At 48.3% G+C, this 12629-nt stretch overlaps 1 protein-coding gene, 1 long non-coding RNA gene and 1 pseudogene across 3 annotated transcripts in view; all 3 read left to right on the top strand.

The window, feature by feature from the left end:
- Positions 1-12629, top strand: part of SCARB1 (scavenger receptor class B member 1) — a 110224-nt gene that overhangs the window by 13781 nt on the left and 83814 nt on the right. The gene's annotated exons all lie outside the window — the stretch shown is intronic.
- On the top strand, positions 2917-5046 carry LOC137204193 (uncharacterized). Its single transcript, XR_010933460.1, has 2 exons — positions 2917-3709; positions 3812-5046. It is a non-coding gene; the product is annotated as an uncharacterized lncRNA (long non-coding RNA).
- On the top strand, positions 10885-11207 carry LOC137204191 (E3 ubiquitin-protein ligase RBX1 pseudogene; annotated as a pseudogene).

Below are 12629 nucleotides of genomic sequence, written 5' to 3'. Positions count from 1 at the left end.
AACAAAAAACATTTCCTCTTGTCAGTTCTGTGCTGGGCAAAACTCTAATTTCAGTTCTTACTTTTCAAAAATTGCAAAGGATGTGAAACGTGGCACAGGAAGAAACAAATTTGCTCTCTTGGCCTAAGATTCTTCTCCAATCTGAGATTCGTAGTGTTGAATGAAGAAGGTTCTCAGACTCCAGTGAGTGTCATGATGGGCTGGATTGTGGATTAACAGTGCAGAATTCTTGGAGTTTCAATCCATACCTGCTGAATCAATCTTTGGACTTGACTATAAAAACACAACTTTACTTATCATGGAAGAAAAGATCCAATTTACAATAGCAACCATAATGATGTAATATTTAGCAGCAAACTTCTCAAGAAATGTGGAGGATATAAATATAAAAGGTGTTAAAATTCTGCTATTAAATGTAAAAGGAAGCTTGGATGAGTGGCGAGATGATCTTTGTTCTTAGAGAAGAAGAATCCATTTTGGAATGATGTCAGAGTTCCCTAAATATAGCCAGAAATCAGTGCAATCCCAGTTAAATAACCAACAGGAAATTATGGAGGACTTTGAGAAAATGGTGCTGAAGTACACAGAAAAAAATGAATACGTGAGAATTGTCAGGAAAATTCTGGAAATGGAGACTAGAGAAGGGAGATTAGCTTTACCAAATATTATAATGAATTATAAAGGTGGAGTATTAGATACAGTTGGCCCTAGAGAAGGAATGGCTGGATTGAGCATTGTCGAAAGAGAAGAATCCAGAGAGAGATGAAAGTATATAAAGAAACTGGCTTGTTAAAGATGGTGACTTCATTCAGTGGAGAAAGGACTTGTAATACATTGGATTGGCATAACTGGATTCCTTTCTTACTCCATAGCTGAAAACAAATGAATTCCAAATGGAGCAGAGATATAAAAATAGAAACACCTAAAATCACTGGAAGAGAATGCAGATTTTTAAAAAAATGCTTGGTTTGGGAGACTTTTCTGAATATAACACAAAACTAAGAATTCATAGAAAAAGTAAATCTGATCACGAGAAAATAAAATTTCATCTTTTGCAAAATATTGAACGCAAAGCTGACTTGGAAAATATATTTGTAACTCTGATGTTAGGCAAAGAATTGGTGTCCTTCATATACAAAGAGCGAGTGCTAACAAACAAGACAGTAGAAGAAACGATCACAGGAGGTCAACGTGAAGTTCACAAATGGCTGATAACTATACGAAAAAATGTTCCGCCTCATTTATAATGAAAAGAAGTGCAGAGCCAAGCAATTAGTCATTTTTCACCTCTCCAGTGTGCGAAAATGAAGAGTTTGATAATACCCAACTGTTGAGGATACAGAAAAGGTTCTTGTGTCTACTGTCACTGGGAGTATAAATGGTGATACTCTTTTTGGAGACTGGCTTGGAAAAGCTTTTCAAAATGAAAAAGGTGCATACTTTGGATCCAGCGGGCTCAGGGCTGGGTGTTCAATCCCATGGAAATGCAGGTGGCACTGGTGGTTGCCCTGCCAGGATCTTTCTCCTCCTTCCTCCTCTGGGGCAGAATCCCCTCCTCTACGACGCACGTGTCCTGCGTGAATACTGATGGGCCCACCCAGCAAGATGTAGACAGGGCCTCCAGCAAGCCCCTAAAATAAGACTTCTGGTAATATTTTTTTTTTTTTTTTTTTTTTTGCGATATGCGGGCCTCTCACTGTTGTGGCCTCTTCCATTGCGGAGCACAGGCTCCACACGTGCAGGCTCAGCAGCCATGGCTCACGGGCCCAGCCACTCCGCGGCATGTGTGATCTTCCCGGACCGGGGCACAAACCCGCATCCCCTGCATCGGCAGGCGGACTCTCAACCACTGCACCACCAGGGAAGCTCTCTGGTAACTTTTAAACAGAGGCTGAAGTCAAAAGGACGGAGAAGCCGCAGCTGGTCGGAGAATCTTTCCAGGCGGCGGGAACAGCATGTGCAAAGGCTCGTGGCTGGAGGGAACTGCAGCCGTAGGGGTGTGGGTTTCTGGGTCATATCACTTTGAGGGCTCTGGGTGGTAAGTAAGGAAAAATCCAATCAAAAGCGACTAGAACAATAGAGACCTTTGTTACGTTGCGTAACAAGACGCCAGAAGTGGGGCTGCTCCAGTAGGGGTTAATTTAGTACCTGAACATCGCCACAATGACCCAGATTCTGGCTTTTCCCATTGGCTGTCAGAGCACAGAATTGAATGAACTGTAATCCGTGGTTCGCACCCCAACCTCATCATTTGGTCCATTCAAGTCCTGCTTACGTTCTTTTTAACAGTTGATTGGATTCCATCTATATGAACTGTGCGAATAAGCAAACCCACAGAAACAGAAAGCAGATGAGTGGTTGTCGGGGGCTGGGGGAGGGGGAGCAGGGAGTGACTTTCTAAAGGGTATGGGGTTTCTTTTGGGGGAGATAAAAATGTTCTGGAATTAGATGGTGGTGAGAGTTGTCCAACATTATGAACGTACTAAAACCCATGGAATCCTATGCCTTCAAAGGCTTAACTTTATGGTGTGTGACTCAATAAAATAGTTTTTTTAAAGAGGAAGTTAAGGGACTTCCCTGGCGGTCCAGGGAAGACTCTGCCCTTCTACTGCAGGGGGCCCGGGTTCAATCCCTGGCCGGGGAACTAAGACCTTGCATACCATGCGATGGGGCCAAAAGGGGGGCAGGGGAAGAAAAGTTAATTGTTTATTTTTTTTTAACGAAAAAAAATATTTTTGGCCACACCGCACGTCATGTGGGATCTTAGTTCTCCCACCAGGGATTGAACCTGTGCCCCCTGCAGTGGAAGCGCAGAGTCCTAACCACTGAACCGCCAGGGAAGTCCCCCTGTTATTTTATTTTATTTTTGCGGTACGCGGGCCTCTCACTGTTGTGGCCCCTCCCGTTGCGGAGCACAGGCTCCGGACGCGCAGGCTCAGCGGCCATGGCTCACGGGCCCAGCCGCTCCGCGGCATGTGGGATCCTCCCGGACCGGGGCACGGACCCATGTCCCCTGCCTCGGCAGGCGGCCTCTCAACCACTGCGCCACCAGGGAAGCCCTCCACGGTGAGTTTTAAGAAGCTCTGTCTGCCTGCGGGTGGGGGATGGAGAAGACAGTTTAGGCCAGTTGGGGGATGGGTCTGTCGTCCAGGCAGGATGATGGTGTTTCAGTGATTCTCAAAGTGTGGTCTCCAAAATAGCAGCGTCAGTGTCTCCCGGGAACTTGCTAGAAATGCAAAATTATAAGCCCATCCAGACCTACTGAATCAGGCCCCCTGGTTGCGGGGGGCAGCTCTTTGGGTCCCCCCTACCACCATCCCAGCAGGTGATTCTGAAGTGCCTCAGGTGTGAGAACCACTGATCTAACCAAGGCAGTGGAAATGGTGCATTCATTTGCGAGTGCTGCCGTAACAAAGTACAACAACCTGGGCAGCTTCAAACAACAGAAATGTGTTTCTCAGAGCTCTGGGGGCCAGAAGTTGGAAACCAAGGTGTCGCATGCTCTCCAAAGCCTCTACCGGAGGAACCTTCCTTGCTTTTTCCAGTTCTGGTGGCTGCCGGCGTTCCTTGGCTTGTAGACCCATCACTCCAGCCTCCCCTGTGTCCCCTCCTCTTATAAGTACACCAGTCATTGGATTTAGGGCCACCCCAATCCCGGATGACCTCATCTTCACTTGATCACACCCGCAAGACCCTATTTCCAAATAAGGTCACACTTACAGGTCCTGGGGGTTAAGACTTGAACATACATTTTTTGGGGGACACAATTCTTCACTTGATCACACCTGCAAAGACCCTATTTCCAAATAAGGTCACACTCACAGGTCCTGGGGGTTAAGACTTGAACATATCTTTTTTGGGGGACACAATTCTACCCACTACAGATGGAGAGAAATAAAAGGATTTGAGAAATATCAAGACAAGCGAAATCTTAATGGTTAGCTGGGGGTAGGAGGGAGAGAAAACAGAACGAAGAGGAAAAACGACTCAAATGCTTTTACATCAATAACAAAGCCTGGGCTGACGCTGGTGTCTTGTTGCTCTCTGAATGAGTTCCTTCGGGTAGAGTTTCAGGAACTTGATTCCAGTATCTTAGGACCGGTAAACACCTTGCTGAAATAAACTCCTTCCCGCCTGAGAACCTGTCTCCCTTCCCTGCGGGGCAGGTCTGGGGAGAGAGGAACTGGAAGAGAAGATGCCCTTTGCCCATGGAGCCCCCAGCTGATTGCACTAACTTCAATTCAGGCCACACTTGAGAGCCAAAATCAAAATCAAGGTCACAGAGCCCGGGGACATCTGAAGCTGCTGCAGATCTCAGCGGCCTCAGAGGAAAGGATGGAATGGGAGACCATGGGCCTGTCTCCTGGTAGAGGAGCTGGGGGACCCGTCAGCGTGGGAGTCCCTCCCTCCCAACCACAGGCTGCACTCAAAGCATTTGTTCTTCTGGAAGATTCTTCTCCTCCCTTCTCGCAGTCCCCAGGAGTTCTGATCCCCTGGACGGCTTGTGAAGACCCAGATACTGGGCCTCGCCCTAGAGTGTCTGACTCAGCAGGTCTGGGGTAAGGACCAAGAATTTGCATTTCTATCTTGTTCCCATCTCTCAGAACGGAGAACCACAGCCCGAGATGAATGGCTCTGAGCCCCCGTTGCACGTGGGGGTCACACAGGGAGTTAAAAACACCAACCCCAGTGCTGGACCCCGGACCCCGAAAATCTCCGAGAACGGGGCATGAGCTCTGACTTTGAAGCCCCCCAGGATTCTAAAGGTCAGCTAAGTTTGAGGTTGACACCATTCCCTCACTATGATTGGCTGAGAAGTGGACACATGACCAAATTTTGGCCAATAAGACATGAGGGTGGTGTGCTGGGGGACTTCCGGGTTGATGGCTGCCAACTTGCCTTGCAGCAGATGCTGGGGCAGGAAGATGGAAAGAACGTGGGTACTCAGTGATGTCCATCCTTGACCACGGAAACTGAGAACCCCAAAGCTGCTCCGTCTCAGGACTTCCCCCTTTTGTGGAAATAATAAATGTCTTCATTGTTAAACGGCTCAGGTTGGTGCTTTCTAGTACTTTCAGCCAAAAGCATCTCAATGGCTGCAGGTGTGAAACCCTCTGGCAAGTAGCCAGCAGCCGCAGTCAACAGCTTTATTGATTTACTTATGCGGTGAATGTTTACTGAGTGTCTTCTGTGTGTCAGGATGGTTCTGGGAACTGGAGAGCATGAGAGAGGTCCCTGCTGTTGTAGAGCTGCATTCCCGCGGGGGGACACAGACACAAAAGCAAGTCCACAAATAAACCAACAGAATAATTTCAGACAACGTTCAAGAAGGAAAATAGAGTGGTTTGCTGGAGAGTGAGGGAGGGTGGGGCTTCTCTGGGAAGGTGACATTTGAGCAGAGAACTGAATGAAGAAGAGCCAACTATGTGAAGAGGGGCAGGGGAAGGATTCCAGGCAGAGGGCACAGCAGGTGCAAAGGCCCTGGGGTGGGAGTGAACTTTGTTCAAGGAACTGAAATGTGGAATGTGAAGGTGGCATGATTATGCCAGCAGCCTTCAGGGAAGTATCTAAAAGCACACAGAAGCCCCACGGTCCAGCTTTTTCTCTCTTTCTCTCGATTTCTTAGGGCTTTTGTTTTCAGGTCCAAAGTGTGCTAGCGCTGGTTTGTTGAAATCTGAGTGGAGTTTTTCAGGCTTCTCTTCCTAACTCAAGAGAACCACTTAACCTCTCACCGTGTGTGGCCTGCTATACACTGGCTTTCTTCAATGAAAGCCAAGTGTTCGTGCTTCAGCCTAACTAAACGGCTCTGTCTGCAGCAGGTCCCCATCTGTTTTGCTGTTTCTCCTGACAGAACATTTTCTGTCCTGCCCAGAAAACTGCAGCTCCTGTCACGGCCCCTTCCTTTACAACACCCACCTTGTCTGCCTGGGGCCTGCCGATGCCTGGGGACACATCCCACAGCATCAGAGCAAGAGGACGGCCGCTGTGCCGCCAAGCAGGAGTGTTGTTGAGGCCAACGTTGGTACAAAGAATCCTTTAGGATAGAAAAGGCCTTTGCCCTTTTAAAAAATTCCCTCAACTGTAGAACAGCAAAGTTGCCATTTTCTTTCCTCAGTGAGGACACTGCTTCTGGACACCAGGTTGAGGTGTGTGCCGGGGGTGGCTGAAAGCCAGGTCCAAGCAGGTTCTGGAAATATTCTTTGGCAAGAAATGGATGGCAACACCATTCTGCACACGGCTGCCAGCAGCAGAAACTCCTGTTTGGGCAGACATGGGGTGGTGCCGAGAGGGACCACAGGACACTCACTCACAGGGTTCTTTGTTTAACTGTGTTTACTGAGAGTTTCCTGTGAGCAAGGGGGGACACGGTCTCACACAGGTCCCAGACCAGTGGGGACAAAGATATTATTCTCACACCACTGGGTCTATAATGCCACCTGCACCTGAGAAAAATGCTCTCAGGGAAAGGAATCTGCTTCTGGGAGGGTGTATTACAGAGGTCACAGAGTGAACCTTTTTCAAAGCAAACAGGATCGAGTTACTTCCTGCTTAAATCCTGCACTGTCTTCCCGTTGCCCAGGTATAAAGCCCAGACCCCTCTCCAGGGCCCACAAGGCCCTGCAGCTCTGGCGCTGGTCCAGGTCCCCCACTTCTCCCCCTGCCACTCCCTGAGATGCAGCCTCCCTAGCCTCTTGTGGATCTTCTGATGTGTTCAGCCTGTGCTCACCCCAGGACCTTGGCGCGTGCTATGCTCACTGCTCTAAGCACTTTTCACAGGTCCCCACATTCTCCCTCAAAGTCTGGCTCTGATGCCACCTCCTCAGAGAGGCCTCCCCTGGCCGGCCCATCTCAAGTAACTCTCCTTACGACGTCTTCTTGTTTTATTTTCATGGCACTCTAATTTTACCCAGCCTGATTGCTTATGTCTGTGCCCCCCACTGCTATGAAAGCACCACAAGGGCAAAGACATTGCCTGTCTTCACAGCAGGGCCCAATGCATGCCATGGTTTGTGGAATGAATGAATGAATGATTGAGGAACCTGACCCCATCTGGGCCAGCCAGTGAAGGCTTTCTGAATTGACATATGGTGGAAAAGGAGGGCCTCACCTCTGCTTTTTTTGGGGGGCCTCACCGCACGGCATGTAGGATCTTAGTTCCCTGACCAGGGGTTGAACCCGTGCCCCCTGCAGTGGAAGCCAGGAGTCTTAACCGCTGGACCGCCAGGGAAGTCCCACCTTTGCTTACTTTTTGACCTCACATCTCATATTCTCACCTCTCCTCTCTACCAACCTGAGATCTTTCAGTTTGTTTGTTTTATTAAATAAGCACGCTAAAGTTCTAAGGGCTTCACAGATAGGAGCTCACTTGGTTCACACCACAGCCCTCTGAAATAGGTATTATTAGCCCCATTTTACAGATGAAGTCCAGAGAAGTAAGTATCATGCCCACACGTGAGCCGAGATTTGAACCTGGATTATCTGGCTCCAGACTTGCTGTTTTTAATGACTATTCTTTCTTACCTCCAGGCTTTTCCCCAGAATGCTATCTCTAGGATTCTCTTCCTCTTCTCTAATTAGTTCCTTTTTCACCACAGAATCAGTTCTCATATCTGTCAGGGTCCAAGCCGGAAGGGGACAGTGCATTAGAACTGGGAGATTTTGAAGAGGTTTTAACACAGGGACTGTTTTAAAGGTGTGAGGAAAACAAAAGGAGTTGTGAAGCTGTTCTCACTCCTAGGGCTGAAGGTTGGAGGGGAGGGAATGACCTTGGAACCTGGAAGGAGAGGGGCTGCCTTACTTGGAAAGGGTCGTGGCCAGCCTGAGCATTTCTGTTATTTGTTGCTGCAAAAAAAAAAAGCAAAACACCCCAAAGGTAGTGACTTAAAACAACAAAAATTTAGTATTTCTTATCACCTTCTGGCTTGAATAGTTCTGGAATGCCAGGGTGCCGGGCAGGTCCACAGATGCTGGCTGCCAGCTGGGCTGGTGGCTGGGGGCATGGTCCTCACTCACGTGGCTTCTCCACACAGCTGCTTGGGCTTCCTCACAACATGGTGGCCGAGTTCAAGAAGGAGTGTTTTAGGAGGTGAAGGTAGAGCTGCTGATGGCTTAAGGTCCGCTCTTGGAGGCTACCTAGGGTCACTTCTGCCACAGTCAACCCGTGGCTGACAGAGGTCACAGTGTCAGCCCAGATTCTGGGGGAAGGAACATGGATTCTCAGTAAGCGGAGTAGCAAAGGAGCATGAACGGTATCTTTACTAAGAACATACCACCAGAGGAGGCTGGAGAACGTCTCATTTTCCCTCACTCAACTTCTTCAGATCTCCTACCTCCCCGTGGCCAGAGCCAGCTAGAAACCAGAGGACAAGGGAGGCTGCTGACCTGGCTTCTGAGGGTCACCTTCTTGGGGAAGACGTCAGGATGGAGAAGCAGAAGGTGGTCCTTGAGGGACAGAACAATATCCTGGCGTAGGACCTCCCACTCTCAAGCTCTGCGAGAACTCTCTCTTTTTCCTTTGTTTGTAATTCTAGACCTCTGTGATTATCTATTGTCAGTCTCTCCTCCAGTACGGTGAGCTCCAAGAGGGCTGGGATCACGGCTGCTTCGCCCACCACTGGATCCCCCAGCGCAGCACTGTGTCTGGCACAGGGTAGATGCTCAATGAATCTTTGTTGAATGACTGAGCCCTTCCTGATAAGACACAGATTTCTTCCCTGGCTTCACCCCTCACCCCTGATCCATCCATCCCAAATACACCTTCCATCCGTCCAGGTCTCCCTGGCTTCCCCAACCCAAGTCACTACAACCCAGGCTGCGCAGGGCAACCTCATTCTCATCCTAGCAGAGCCACACTTTTTACTCTTGACCCTCAAGCAGCAGTCAGGGAGAAGTATTTTTATTCTTTAAAGAAAAAAAGGGAAATTGTCTTAGTTTGCTGTGTCTGCTGTAACAGAATACCGCAGACTGGGTGTCTTATAAACAACAGATATTTTTTTTCCTCATGGCTCTGGAGGCTCGAAGTCCAAGACCAAGGGGCTGGCAGATCCTGTGTCTGGCGACAGCCCACTTCCTGGTTCATAGATGTTATAGGTTCCCTGTGTTCTCATGTGGCTGAAGTGGTGAGGGAGCTCTCTGGGGTTTCCTTTATACGAGCACGAATTTCATTCAAAATGGCTCCAACCTCATGACCTAATCACCACCCAGAGACACCCCCATCTCCAAATACCATCACGCTGTGGCTTAAGATTTAACATACGAATTTTGTGTGTGTGTGTTGTGTGTGTGGGAGGTACAAACATTCAGTCTATTCTAGGAACAGACACAAAAGTAGAGAAAATCGTACCATGAACCTCCATGGACCCATTTTTCAGATTCAACACCTATCAAGTTTTTTTGTTACAGCTGCTTCATCCAGCCTCTTCACTTTCTCTTTTAGTGAATTATTTTGAAGCTACTCTCAGTCACGATGGCCTTTCTCCCCTACATCCTGCAGTACGCACCTCGAAAATGCTTCACGTAACAGTTATCACCCCTTCAAAATTAGCAATCATTGAAAGCTTTGTTTTTTTGGTCGCACCGCGCAGCACGTGGGATCTTAGTTCCCCAACTAGGGCTCGAACCCGTGCCCCCTGCAGTGGAAGCGTGGGGTCTTAACCACTGGACCGCCAGAGAAGTCCCATATATTTTTTTTATTTTTTGGCTGTGCCGCGCAGCTTGTGGGATCTTATTTCCCCGACTAGAGATTGAACCTGGGCCCCGGCAGTGAAAGTGCAGAGTCCTAACCACTGGACCGCCAGGGAATTCCCTGAAAGGTATTTTAAAATCTAAATCAGATCACTCTGATTTCAGTTACTCTTCTGCTATGAGATCTCCACGGCTAAAATTGGAATTCTTTACCATGGCCTAAGAAAAACCTAACAATTAATTTATTGCACAAACTTTGAGAGTAAAAGGGGGAGGGTGCTAGTAATAATCATATTGGGACAAGAGATATAAACTGGGCGGTCATGCTATCTGAGGCGCCTGCCCTTCATGGCACCGTCTCTGCTTACCTGTTCCTTGAACAGATGGGACATCTCCTTGCCACAGGGCCTTTGCACTTACTGTGTATTTTGCCAGAATGTCCTCCCCAGTCTCACCCTTCTGGTGTCACCTCTCCACCCCCTCATTTCTCTGTGGTGTTACCTCATCTGTTTCTCTCACTGGCACTTTAGCATCATATAAAATCCTTATTTATTTGCTTAGGTGTGTTTTGTTTTGTTTTAAAATCTCTCTCCCCTGCTAAAACGTGAGGCCAGGACAGAGGGGACCTGTCTGTCTTGTTCACTATTCTATCCCCTGCCCGTAGCACACAGTAGGCCTGGCACAGTGTGGGTACCGGGTGAATATCTGCTACATGAATGGATGGATGGATGTTCATCCCTGCAAGTCCGGCGGGGCCAGGTGACCTCAGAGGAGCCTCCTGCGTCCTGGGACTGGAACCATCCTCACGTCTCCAGCCGTCTGGGCTGTGGGAACAGGCAGAGGCTTTTCTCTTGTGATCCGGCAGACACAGAGCAGAGTTGTTAGCTCCTGGTTGCCAGCTGAGCCCTCCCACACACTTACACCTTTGAGATGGAAGGTGGTTTTGCGTTGGAGACTTAGCTCTTGCCAGAGAGACATACATGTCTCAAGTCCTGAGATGCGGGGGCAAAGGTGAAGTTCAACTGGCAGCTTTTAGTGAAGGAAGACGTCTGGAGACTCCCGAGGTGGTGGGTGATTCTGCAGGGAGTCAGGGTTTTGTAGGGGCTTGGCTGAGTCTCCTAGGGGGTGTGGTGGTGGTGGTGGGACTCCGGAGACCTCCACTAGCATTAACATGCACACAGCTGCGAGGGTCTGTGTGTTTCCAAAATGGCGGCGGTGATGGATGTGGATACCTGGGGTGGCACCAGCATCAGTGCAGGCAAGAAGCGCTTTGACATGAAAAGGGGGAAATGTGGTAGCCCTCTGAGCCTGGGATAGCGTGGTTGGTAACTGTGCCACCTGCAGGAACCACGTTATGAATCTTTGCATAGAATGTCAAGCTAACCAGGGGTCTGCTACTTCTGGAGATGCGCCGTTGCATGGGGGAGTTTAAGCACTTCCCCTGCAACTCCTGCTGCCTCAAAACACGGTAGTTGTGTCCGCTGGACAAGAGAGAGCGGGAATTCCAAAAGTATGGGCATTAGAAAAAGAGCATTCTTTGATCAAGCTCAACTGTTTTGTTCTTCATTTAATGACCTGCCCTCTGTTACTTAATTGTTCAATAGAACTGTGTCTCTCCTGCTTTGTCTTTTCAGTTTGCTCTTCCTGCAGCCCTACTGTACTCTGTGTCAAATAAAATCTACTTTCCTAAATTCTAAAAAAAGTGTTCTGGGAATTCCCTGGCAGTCCAGTGGTTAGGACCCTGTGCTTCCACTGCAGGGGGCATGGGTTCAATTCTTGGTTGGGGAATTAGGATCCTGCAAGCAAGCCGCCTGGCATGGCCAAAAAAAAAGGATTGTAAAAAAAAATTGCAGGAGTCATTTTCACCTACTGAAGAAAAACAGCTCCTAAGAAGTCATTTGCATCAATGGGATATTACAGCATCTTAAAGAGCATCTATCCAGGCACACTCCTGCCTCAGGACCTTTGCACTGACTTGTTGCCTGGGCCTGGAAAGACCTTCCCCAGATATCTACGTGGCTCGTTCCTGCACTTACCTTAAGTCTTTGCTCAAATGGCATCCTCTCACGGAGGCCCTCCCCCAACCACCCCATTTAAATTGCAACCCTGCCCACTGGGGGCACTTACCCTGTTCTCTTATTTTTCCTGCTAAATCATGTATCATCCTCTAACACAGTGCAGTCCAACAGAAATGTGCAATTAAAAAAAAAATTTTAGCGGCAGCATTTTATTTATTTTTTGGCTTGTGGTATCTCAGTTCCCCAACCAGAGATCGAACTCGCACCCTCAGTAGTGAAAGTGTGGAGTCCTAACCACTGGACCACCAGGGAATTCCAGTAGCTGCATTTTAAAAAGTAAAAAGAAACAGGAGAAATTAATCTCAGTAGTATATTTTTAATTAGCCCAACATATCCCAATGTTGTCATTTCAACGTGTAATCAACATCAAAATGTTGAGATATTTTATGATCTTTATTTCACAGTAAGTCCTTGAAACCTGGCGTGTGTAGGACACAGCAGCTCTCACGTGAACATCATTTCGAGTGTCTTGTCGCCGCGCGTGGTCAGTGGTTACCATATAGGGCAGCGCAGCCCTGGCATGTTATAAAATTTACCCATGATTATGTTCACCATTTATTGATCTTGCTTGTCTGCTGGAATAGAAGATCAGCAAGGCTTTGTATGTTCACTGCTGGGTCCCCAGCACCTAGCAGAGTGCCTGGAGCATAGTAGGTCGATATCGGCTGAATGAATAAGAGCAGCGAATGTGAACTCTGGGTCTGTCTTCACCCGGTGGCGACCTAGGTGGCAGACGTGGCCAAACGTGATTGTTTCCTCTTCCTCGCTGGCTTTTTCTTTTTTCCCTGTGCTTTCTCTCACTCTCCCCAACTACTTCCTCTTTCCCCTCTCTCCACTTTTTCTTCAGCAAAGAGAGTAATGATTCAT

This window comes from Pseudorca crassidens, chromosome 12 (genome assembly GCF_039906515.1).
Source record: "Pseudorca crassidens isolate mPseCra1 chromosome 12, mPseCra1.hap1, whole genome shotgun sequence".
NCBI lineage: Eukaryota > Metazoa > Chordata > Mammalia > Artiodactyla > Delphinidae > Pseudorca > Pseudorca crassidens.
This window is presented reverse-complemented; position numbering and strand designations above follow the sequence as displayed.